Consider the following 10268-nt stretch of genomic DNA (forward strand, 5'->3'; position numbering starts at 1 on the left):
ACACCCATCCTCAAAAATCCATCCCTTGACCCATCCTCTCTGTCTAGCTATCGCCCTATATTGCTTCTCCACTATGCCTCAAAACTACTGGAACAACACGTCCATCTTGAGCTGTTCTCCCACCTCTCCTCCTGCTCCCTCTTTAACCGCCTCCAATCTGGCTTCCGACAGCACCATTCTACTGAAACTGCCCTGACTAAAGTCACCAACGACCTACTGACCACCAAATCCAAGCGACACTACTCTGCCCTTCTCTTTCTGGACCTGTCATCGGCCTTGGACACAGTAGACCATTCCCTCCTACCAGGGGTGGATTAAGAGTAGTCAGGGCCCCGGGCAGTTTAGAAGGCGTGGGCCCCCCCTGGGCACCTGATGTATCATCTGACATGTCACATGATCCCCTTTGATAGATCATGTGATAGGTCATGTGAGTAACACACAGATGCTTTGATCACATCTGTAGACGGAAAATTACGGAATTTTTTTCCATTATGTACAGCACTATACATAACATAGCGCTATACATAATAGAGCAGCGGTGGTAGATTATTTTTCCCAAGGGGCCACAAGAGAGACCATGACTGTTGTGGAAGCCGAACCAATAGGCTGAAATTAATTCTGCTCCATATTAATAATATTAATAAAATAATAAAAAATAATATTAATTGTATGACATAATACTGAGCAGTTTTAAGTATGCTGACATCCCCCTATATACGGTATGAGCCCCCATATAGCTTCCTAGATACAGTATGAGCCCCTACACAGCCGTATACATACATTTGGAGCCAACACACAGCCCCCTACACACAGTATGAGCCCCCGCACTGCCACCTACATACAGTATGAGCCCCCACATAGCCTCCTAGATACAGTATGAGCCCCCACATAGCCCTCTATATACAGTAAGAGCCCGCACATAGCTCCCTATATACAATAGGAGCCCGCACATAGCTCCCTATATACAATAAGAGCCTGCACATAGTTCCCTATATACAATAGGAGCCCGTACATAGCTCCCTATATACAATAAGAGCCCGCACATAGCTCCCTATATACAATAAGTGCCCGCACATAGCTCCCTTTATACAGTATGAGCTCCCACATAGCTCCCTATATACAGTAAGAGCCCATACATAGCTCCCTATATACAGTAAGAGCCCACACATAGCTCCCTATATACAGTAAGTGCCCGCACATAGCTCCCTATATACAGTAAGAGCCCATACATAGCTCCCTATATACAGTAAGAGCCCACACATAGCTCCCTATATACAGTAAGAGCCCGTACATAGCTCCCTATATACAGTAAGAGCCAGCACATAGCTCCCTATATACAGTAAGTGCCCGCACATAGCTCCCTTTATACAGTATGAGCCCCCCATAGTTCTCTATATACAGTAAGAGCCCATACATAGCTCCCTATATACAGTAAGAGCCCGCACATAGCTCCCTATATACAATAAGAGCCTGCACATAGCTCCCTATATACAATAAGTGCCCGCACATAGCTCCCTATATACATTAAGAGCCCGCACATAGCTCCCTATATACAATAGGAGCCTGCACATAGTTCCCTATATACAATAGAAGCCCGCACATAGCTCCCTATATACAATAAGAGCCCGCACATAGCTCCCTATATACAATAAGTGCCCGCACATAGCTCCCTTTATACAGTATGAGCTCCCACATAGCTCCCTATATACAGTAAGAGACCGTGCATAGCTCCCTATATACAGTAAGAGCCCGCACATAGCTCCCTATATACAGTAAGTGCCCGCACATAGCTCCCTTTATACAGTATGAGCCCCCACATAGCTCCCTATATACAGTAAGAGCCCATACATAGCTCCCTATATACAGTAAGAGCCCGCACATAGCTCCCTATATACAATAAGAGCCTGCACATGGCTCCCTATATACAATAAGTGCCCGCACATAGCTCCCTATATACAGTAAGAGCCCGTACATAGCTCCCTATATACAGTAAGAGCCAGCACATAGCTCCCTATATACAGTAAGTGCCCGCACATAGCTCCCTTTATACAGTATGAGCCCCCACATAGCTCCCTATATACAGTAAGAGCCCATACATAGCTCCCTTTATACAGTATGAGCCCCCACATAGCTCCCTATATATAGTAAGAGCCCATACATAGCTCCCTATATACAATTAGTGCCCGCACATAGCTCCCTATATACAATAAGTGCCCGCACATAGCTCCCTTTATACAGTATGAGCCCCCACATAGCTCCCTATATACAATAAGTGCCTGCACATAGCTCCCTATATACAATAAGTGCCCGCACATAGCTCCCTATATACAATAAGTCTGAATTTGTCAGGTTTTGGATGGTTTCTGCTTTAATTGTTTTGCATGAGGACAGAATACCCTCCCACAGCTGTTGCTTAGATGAGAACTACCTCCCGTCATCATAGACACTCCTTTTGATGATGCTCCAGAGGTTCTCAATGGACTTGAGGTCAGGGGAGCATGGGTGCCACACCATAAGTTTGTCCCCTTTTATGCCCATAGCAGCCAGAGATGCAGATGTGTTATGTGCAGCATGAGACGGGGCATTGTCTCCCTGATACGGCTGGTTTCTAAGGCACAGTGCGGTCCCCCGCTGCTAAAAACATTATAATGAGGGCAAATTGGCCATGGGCCCCCTGGAGGCCCGGGCCCCGGGTGGTAGCCCAGATTGCCCTTATTATAATCCACCTATGCCTCCTACTACAGACTCTCTCATCTCTTGGCATCACAAACTTGGCCCTATCTTGTATCTCCTTATACCTAACAGACTGGACATTCAGCATCTCCCACTCCCAAACCACCTCATCACCTCGACCCCTATCTGTCAGTGTTCCCCAAAGCTCAGTTCTAAGACCCCTGCTCTTTTCCATCTACACCTTCAGCCTGGGACAGCTCATAGAGTCTCACGGCTTTCAGTATCACCTCTATGCCGATGACACACAGATCTACCTCTCTGGACCTGATATCACCTACTTACTAACCAGAATCCCCCAATGTGTGTCTGCTATTTCATCTTTCTTCTCTAGATTTCTTTAACTTAATATGGATAAAACTGAATTCATCATCTTTCCACCATCTCACTCAACCCCCCATCTATCAAAGTCAATGGCTGCCCACTGTCCCCAGTCCCGCAAGCTCGCTGCCTCGGGGTAACCCTTGACTCTGATCTCTCCTTCAAACCTCATATCCAAGCCCTTTCCACTTCCTGCCGACTAAAGCTCAAAAATATTTCCCGGATTCGCACATTCCTGAACGACGAATCTGCAAAAACACAAGTGCATGCCCTCATCATCTCCCGCCTCGACTACTGCAACCTCCTGCTCTGTAGCCTCCCTTCTGCCACTCTAATCTATCCTAAACTCAGCTGCTTGACTAATCCACCTGTCCCCCCGCTATTCCCCGGCCTCTCCTCTCTGTCAATCCCTTCACTGGCTCCCCATTGCCCAGAGACTCCAGTGCAAAACCCTAACCATAGCACAAAAAGCCATCCACAGTCTGTCTGCTCCATATATCTGTGACCTAGTCTCCCGGTACATACCTGCACGCAGCCTCCGATCCTCACAAGATCTGCTTCTCTACTCCCCTCTTATCTCCTCTTCCCACAATCGTATACAAGATTTCTCCTGTGCATCCCCCCTATTCTGAAACTCTCTATCCCAAAGCATCAGACTCTCGCCTACCGTGGAAACCTTCAAAAGGAACCTGAAGACCCACCTCTTCCGACAAGCCTACAACCTGCAGTAACCACCGCTCCACCATACCGCTGCACGACCAGCTCTACCCTCACCTACTGTATCCTCACCCATCCCTTGTAGACTGTGAGACCCTCGCGGGCAGGGTCCTCTCTCCTCCTGTACCAGTCGCTGACTTGTTTTTGTTCAAATTATTGTACTTGTTGTTTGCTGTGTATATCCCTTTTAAACATGTAAAGCGCCATGGAATTAATGGTGCTATAATAATAAAAAATAATAATGCGACTTATCTAATCTAATCTAATTTAATATAAACTAGTGATTGTATGATGACTGCATTGTTGAAAAAAGCCTGGGACAGGCTGAAACATCCTTTGGAATTGGCAATGAAATAAAAGAGCAATTATTCACTGAACACGTGAGTGCTGGGAATTACTTCCTTTCTGCATATTCTACTCCACGTGCACCACCACCACCGATCCATCATCCCTGTATTCATATTGGGATACGAGCACACATTTTTCACCATCGCTGCAACAAGTCGGATTTTCAATTAGGAAGAAGCCGCTAGAATTATGGTGCAATCCACAATATCAACAGATTTCCTGAAAATCCCAACAAGTGAGTTCAAAAGACGGGACTTTGAGAGAGGAAACTAATAGGTTGATTTCATACGAGTTGCTGAAACACTTATTATTATTATTATTATTATTATTATTTATTATTATAGCGCCATTTATTCCATGGCGCTTTACATGTGAAAAAGGGGGTATAATACAAGAACAATTTCAATAATCTTGAACACAATGTGACCGCGACTGGTACAGGCGGAGCGAGGACCCTGCCCGCGAGGGCTCACAATCTACGAGGGATGGGTGAGGATACAGTAGGTGAGGGTAGAGCTGGTCGTGCAGCGGTATGGTGGAGCGGTGGTTACTGCAGGTTGTAGGCTTGTCGGAAGAGGTGGGTCTTCAGGTTCCTTTTGAAGGTTTCCACGGTAGGCGAGAGTCTGATACGTTGGGGTAGAGAGTTCCAGAGTAGGGCGGAAGCACGGGAGAAATCTTGTATACGGTTGTGGGAGGAGGAGATAAGAGGGGAGTAGAGCAGGAGATCTTGTGAGGATCGGAGGTTACGTGCAGGTATGTAACGGGAGACTAGGTCGGAGATATATGGAGGAGACAGGTTGTGAATGGCTTTGTATGTCATGGTTAGGGTTTTGAACTGGAGTCTCTGAGCAATGGGGAGCCAGTGAAGAGATTGACAGAGAGGAGAGGCCGGGGAATAGCGGGGGGACAGGTTGATTAGTCGAGCAGCAGAGTGTATGATAGATTGGAGGGGTGCGAGAGTGTTAGAGGGGAGGCCACAGAGGAGGAGGTTGCAGTAGTCAAGGCGGGAGATGATGAGGGCGTGCACTAGTGTTTTTGCAGATTCATGGTTTAGGAATGTGCGGATCCGGGAGATATTTTTAAGTTGGAGTCGGCAGGAAGTGGAAAGGGCTTGGATATGTGGTTTGAAGGAGAGTTCCGAGTCCAGGGTTACCCCGAGGCAGCGAGCTTGAGGGACTGGGGAGAGTGGGCAGCCATTGACTATGATGGATAGGTCAGTTGGGAGGGTTGAATGAGCTGGCGGAAAGATGATGAATTCTGTTTTGTCCATGTTAAGTTTTAGAAATCTAGCAGAGAAGAAGGATGAAATAGCAGACAGACATTGTGGGATTTTGGTTAATACGGAGGTGATATCGGGTCCAGAGAGGTAGATCTGTGTGTCATCAGCATAGAGGTGATAATGAAAGCCATGAGACTCTATGAGCTGTCCCAGGCCTAAGGTGTAGATGGAGAAGAGCAGTGGTCCTAGAACTGAACCTTGGGGGACACCGACAGATAGGGGGCGAGATGAAGAGGTGGTGTGTGAGTGGGAGACACTGAATGTCCGGTCTGTTAGGTATGAGGAGATCCAGGATAGGGCCAAGTCTGTGATGCCGAGAGATGAGAGAGTCTGTAGTAAGAGGGAGTGGTCCACTGTGTCAAAGGCAGATGACAGGTCTAGGAGGAGGAGGACAGAGTAGTGTCGCTTAGATTTGGCGGTTAGTAGGTCGTTTGTGACTTTAGTCTACACTTTAGTTTACACTTGTAGAATATTATCGAGAAAAGAAAATACAGCAGGACTTAAGGGTTTAACCTACGCTCGACGCTGTTTTCAGAAGATAATATATTCTGCGATGATTTTGAGCAAGTGCTTAATAAATGCTCTATGGATTTGATGTTACTAACTATTGACAGATTGCATAAAGCCATCGCTGACCTTAAAGTTCAGAGTGCTAATATTGAAGAGCAATTAACCTCCTGTTTGAAATCTGATAAACTTTCCATTATGAAGGAATCTTTGAATTCTGTTCTGGATATTCATTGAAAGGATTTACAAGAGAGAAAAAGAAGGAAATTTACTCGTGACACTGAAGACTATCTTTCTAATAAAGTTTATAGATGGCGAGAGCAAACTTTCAATAGGATTAGAAATCCCAGACAATGTTTTAGGAATGATTTTCATTCATCTGAATCTAGCAGTGAGTTCTCAGGATCCACGTCCTTTTTCCGTGAGAACAAAGAATAAGAACATCACAAGAAGAGGAGGAGAGCAGGTCGCCATCACCGACACAGCTACACCTGCGATGCAAACAAGATCTCGGGTAGAGAGGAGTCCCTTGTTATAAACATTTCATCAAAAACTTTTTTGCAATTCAGATGCAAGTATTGCAGAAAGGATTTCATTTAGTGTTATGTCCAAACTTAATACATTTCAACTTGATTTGGACATTAAGTTTCTCCGTAATGTCAGATTAAAACGTATTTTTCAAATGTGATTACACCTGCGCGCACTTTACCTGCATTACAGTTGAAATGCTTTACTGCATCTGAACTGGGATTAAGACAAAGAAGCTTTTTCTCTCCACCCAAAATTCATCACAGACAAAGTGGTCCTTATCCAAGAATGAATTTGGGTTTTAGAGAGAGACAAGCATTGACTTCTTTAACGCATGACGATTCGATCGAAATTAAACCGGCAGCCAAGGGTGGTTCAGTGGTGGTAATGGATCGTTACAAATATAAAAAAAAAGAAATATTACGACAATTATCAGACGACCTATGTACCACTGAGCCATGATCCCTTGCCCAAAATTCAGAGGAAAATTTCCAACATGATTGACAAATATAAAAACCTGGGTATTATTGATGATAAATTAGCGGAGTTTTTGGTGAAGACGGATCCCCTTACACCTGTATTTTATATGCATACAACCTTAATTGATCCTCCGGGCAAGGCCAATTGTGGCATCAACTAACTCGGTATTATCCCCGTTATCAATCATGTTGGAAAGGATCCTCCTCACACTTTCGATCAAAAAAAAACAAAAGCATTTCTTCTGGATACTAAAGATTTTTTTGAAAAAAATTAAAATGATTGATGATATTGGAGATGATACTATATTAGTTACCATTGATGGAGCTAATTTATACACTTCTAGAGAACATCACAAGGGACTTGAGGCGATCCATTGGATTTTGAATTTAAATGAATTTACACACTTCCAAATTGATTGCATTATCGTTTTTTGGACTCTAGTCCTCAATGAGAACTATTTTCTCTTTCAGGACACTTTCTATTGTCAACGGAGGGGTTTGGCGATGGGTGCTAATGTGGCCCCCCCATATGCAAATGCATATATGGCATTTTTTGAAGAACGATTTATATAGTGTAGCATCGGCGTCTCTGCCCCGTTCTAGGCAGAGACGCCGTCCCTCTCACCTCCCCGCTCCTGGCGCGGCGTCCTCCAGCGCTTCTCTCCCCGCTGCTTCCGGCACGCGCTCCTTCCCCGGCAGTGTGCTTAGGGCGCGCGCGCTTCCCCTCTCTTAAAGGGACCGCGCGCGCCATCCTAAGGAGTCCCCGGCCAATTGCCGGAGGACCTCCCATATAAAAGGCACCTCCTCCAAAATGGAGGTGCCCGAGCAATGTTGTAGCACTGTTCACTACTCTGCTTCAGCCCTCAGGTCCCGTTGCCAGTTACCTGCCAGATACCTGCCAGATTCCTGCCAGCTTGCTGTCTTATTCCTGCCTGATATTCTGCTACCTGCCTGCTAGCCTGAGGTCCGACGGTCTGCCCTCCAACTCCTGTCAGTCTGTCTAAGGACCAGCGTGCCCGCTCACCTGGGAGCGCACATCTGCTACCTGCCTGCTTGCCTGAGGTCCGACGGTCTGCCTTCCAACTCCTGTCAGTCTGTCTATGGACCAGCTTGCCCGCTCACCTGGGAGCGCTCATCTGCTGCCTGTCTGCTAGCCTACCTGGAGGCTCTGCCGTCACATGCTGTGACCACCCGCCTGTCCAGAGACTTCTGCCCGCTCACCTGGGAGCGCTCATCTGCTACCTGTCTGTTGGTCTTCCTGGAGGCTCCGCCGTCACATGCTGTGACCACCCGTTTATCCAGAGACTCTCGCCTGCTCACCTGGGAGCTCACGTCTATCATCAGCCGCCACAGGTCGTACCAATCCTTTACCCAGAGACTGCCCCGGTCACTTGCTGTGACCTCCTGCCCGTTCATCCAGAGACTGCCCCGGTCACTTGCTGTGACCTCCTGCCCGTTCATCCAGAGACTGCCCCGGTCACTTGCCGTGACCTCCTGTCCGTTCATTCAGAGACTGTCCCGGTCACCTGCTGTGACTGCCTGCCCGTCTACCCTGGTCGCCACCCACTCCCTTACAAGGACCGCCCCCTTGTATAGTAGCTCAGAGGTTCCGCCTCCCAGACCCGTTACAGTTTGCTCGGGCCATGGAACCCGGTGGCACCCAAGCTCCCTCGCTCTCGGACCTGTGTCATGAACTGTCCCGTCAGAGGTCCCAACAGGAGTCCATCCTGGGTCACCTGCGGAATGTCAATTCTCGCCTGGACACTCTGACGGCTCTGCCTGCAACCACCGCCGGTGCCATGACTCGCAATCCGGCAGCTCCACTGCCCACTAATAACATGGTATCCTACCCCGGACCCCGGCTTTCTGCACCTCCTCGCTTCGGAGGCGACTCCGCCCAGGCTCGGGGCTTCATAAATCAGTGCACCCTGCACTTTGAACTCCTGTCTCACCAGTTTAACTCCGACCGGGCCAAAATTGCCTTCATCATGTCCCATCTCACCGGGGAGGCCCTGGCCTGGCTAAATCCTCTATGGGAGAGAGGAGACCTCCTGGTGTCCGACTTGCCTGCCTTTCTCACGGCTTTCCAGAAAGTCTTCGATGAACCCGGACGGAAGACCTCATCCGCATCATCACTGCTACGCCTCCGTCAGGGAAGTCTCACCGTGGGCCAATATGCCATACGGTTCCGTACCCTTGCCTCGGAGCTGGCCTGGGATAATGACGCTCTGGTATCCGTCATCTGGGAGGGTCTGTCCGGCCGTATTAAAGATGAACTTGCCGGTCGGGACATTCCTACCACTCTCGATGACCTAATAACTCTTGCCACCCGGATTGACCTATGGTTCCAGGAGCGTGCCAAAGAGGTCACCCGTGAGAGGAGGTTTCCACGTCTAGCTCCTACTTTTCAGAAACCTGTCACTCCCTCCGTCTCTCCTCAGGTACACTCTCCTGAGCCTATGCAGGTCGACCAGACCAAGATGGCCGGTTCTCGCCAAGAATCTCGCCGAGCCAAGGGAAGCTGTTTCTATTGTGGCAGTATGAAGCACTTCATCCGTTCCTGCCCGGAAAAGCCGGGAAACGCCAGTGTCTAGGCGTATATATAAATTATAAACTATGTAACACTCGGAGAGGTCGTCCTAGACAAAAGTAAGCCCTCTCCGTCTCTGACCTTACCGGTCTCTATTGCTTGGGGAGAGAACCGTCTCTTTGAACTCGCCCATCTGGATTCTGGAGCTGCTGGAAACCTCATCTCCCAGTCTCTGGTAGAGAGATACCATATTCCCACCAAGTCCCTGGCTGAACCATTGTCTGTCGCCTCCTTGGATGGAAGACTTCTCTCGGAGACCATCCTGCTCGTCACTGAACCCATAACCCTGCAGGTGGGAATGCTGCACTCTGAGGAGATCTCATTCCATGTGCTGTCCGGACTTTCTCATTCCCTGTTGCTAGGTTTACCTTGGCTCCAGACACATGAACCCGTATTGAACTGGCGGTCCGGTGAAGTACTCCGATGGGGTCCTGATTGCCATAGGACCTGCCTGGTCCCGGTCCGTCCACTTCGCCCTCAGCCTACTCCAGCTAACTTACCTGGTCTCCCGGCTCCCTACTGGCCCTATGCGGACGTCTTCGGTAAGAAGGAAGCTGAGACGTTGCCACCCCATAGGCCATACGATTGCCCGATCGACCTGGTACCTGGTACCACTCCTCCCCGTGGGCGTATCTACCCGTTGTCTGCAGCCGAGACCCGGGCCATGTCAGAGTACATTGAAGAGAATCTGGCTAGGGGATTTATCCGAAAATCTACCTCCCCGGCTGGAGCCGGATTCTTCTTTGTCAAAAAGAAAGACGGCTCGCTA

The sequence above is a fragment of the Phyllobates terribilis genome, unplaced genomic scaffold (genome assembly GCF_046119375.1).
Source record: "Phyllobates terribilis strain yellow unplaced genomic scaffold, ASM4611937v1 Scaffold_1__5_contigs__length_1240528914, whole genome shotgun sequence".
Classification (NCBI taxonomy): Eukaryota; Metazoa; Chordata; class Amphibia; order Anura; family Dendrobatidae; genus Phyllobates; species Phyllobates terribilis.